We start from the raw sequence: 2,104 nt of genomic DNA, 5'->3' as shown, positions 1-2,104 counted from the left end.
CTGATGAAGGGCTTTTGCCTGAAACGTTGATTTTCCTGCTCCTCGGATGCTGCCTGACCTGTTGTGTTTTTCCAGCACCACTCTGACCTAAACTCTGGGTTCCAGCATCTGCAGTCCTCACTTTTGCCTTGTTAAATTGCCCATAGTGTCCAGGGATGTGCAAGCTGGGTGGATTAGCCATGGGAAATGCAAGGTTACAGGGATTTGGTGGGATGTTCTTCGGAGGGTCAGTATAGACTTGATGGGTCAAATGGCTGCTTCTACACGGTAGGGATTCTATGAAATGCTTTCCCTGCTCCAGTGGTATTAAGTAGAGATAAGATCAGCTCTAATCACTCTCTAACCACATTTCAGTGCTCCCTTTCAATCCCACTTCCACTTTTGCTACCCTGGGGGTGGGTGAGATGACAACATTTTCTTTCAATTTCACTTTAGCTGCACTTTCAAAATCCCAATTATTTAGTCTTTGTTTTTGCATTCACCACAACAACATGAATTGTTATAGAAGTTAGTGTCAATTTCTGCTCCACTGGGGGCTTGTGTGGGACCTCACAATCCTCAACATATAAAGCTCTCACTGGTGCAGTTTGTACCAGATTACAATCCCTTTCTCTCAGTTGTCCTTTGCAAGGTCTGTGCTGTAGCCTGGGCAGTAAGGGTGTGACATTGTGGCTGTCAATGCCCAGGGCAGGGGACGATAGAAAATACATACATCGCACTGAAAGGGCCATTGCACAACACAGCTGAGTTTATCAACAGAAAAAGTTCAATTTCACCAACATGCTAGCTATCTGTAATTATTGTGACCATATCCTAAAAGTCTACCAGGAACCCTGGAGTGAAGGAGCGTCGCTCCGAAAGCTAGTGTGCTTCCAATTAAACCTGTTGGACTATAACCTGGTGTTGTGTGATTTTTAACTTTGTACACCCCAGTTCAACACCGGCACCTCCGAATCAGGAACCCTGGAAGCTGCCATCATATATATATCCACTCAGGTTCCTGTTTTATTTCAAGGACAGAAAGCCTCACAAGGATTGCAAGTGGGAGATAATAGTTACCATCTGTGACCATGACTAATGACTGAATAATACAACACCTTAACTGTGGTGCATTGTAAACAAAACACAGACTATTCTTCAGCCAGGTTCACTGTGGAGCACGCAATAGGTCTGTTCAAAATGAGGTTCCAATGCCTGGATTAGTCTTGTGGGGCCTTTGAGAACATTACAGACAGACTGCTGTACATCATACAAAGAATACAAACCCTTCAGGACCAGGAGGAAGAAAACTGGAACTGAAATGACATTCTGTTCAGTTTAAGTTTCACTAAACCTGGAGCAGGAGACAGTTGGCAGAAGAAAGGGAGAGATTGTGACCTTATCTGACTTGCACAGGCTCACAATACAGTTTTTCCCATCACATCCAGTGCATGTTAAAGACCATGGGATATTGTTTGAAGAGTTCTCCTTGCCAACAATTCTCTCTAACCAAAACCAACACAAAGTAGATTAATTGACTATTCATCTTATTGATTGTTGAGTGATCTAGCTGTGTGAAAACTGTTTGCCTCCATATTGGGAGCTTCATTGGATGTCAAGTACTTTGAAGGATAGTCAACTCTAGCACCAATCCAAGTCTTTTTCGTTCTACTTTTCAAAGTCTAGATCAGCTGACAACCTTAATATAGAGACAGAGAATTCACCTGGAGTGGGACCTGAATTAATCAACTCCTGGCCTCAGTGTGTAATGTGGCCTAATGCTTCAATCCTGTACTCAGGGACTGCAGAACTGTTTCTTTCAGGTGATGTTAAGCCAAAGCCCTGTCTGCTTTATTTAGTAAAGCACAGAAGGACAGGCAGCATCTAAGGAGCAGGAGTATCGACGTTTCAGGCAAGAGCCCTTTATCAGGTCCCCACTTTCAACTCTAATCTCCAGCATCTGAAGTCCTCACTTTCTCCTGCTTTATTTATTAAGTCTAAATGATCCTGTGGAATTACTTTAAAAAAGGTTAAGGTAGTTCTGGTCTCCTGGCCAACATTCATCCCTCAATATCATTAAAACTATGTACATTGCTGTGTGCAAGTTGCAGTTCTATTTTCTACA

The sequence above is a fragment of the Chiloscyllium plagiosum genome, chromosome 41 (genome assembly GCF_004010195.1).
Source record: "Chiloscyllium plagiosum isolate BGI_BamShark_2017 chromosome 41, ASM401019v2, whole genome shotgun sequence".
Taxonomy (NCBI): Eukaryota; Metazoa; Chordata; class Chondrichthyes; order Orectolobiformes; family Hemiscylliidae; genus Chiloscyllium; species Chiloscyllium plagiosum.
This window is presented reverse-complemented; position numbering follows the sequence as displayed.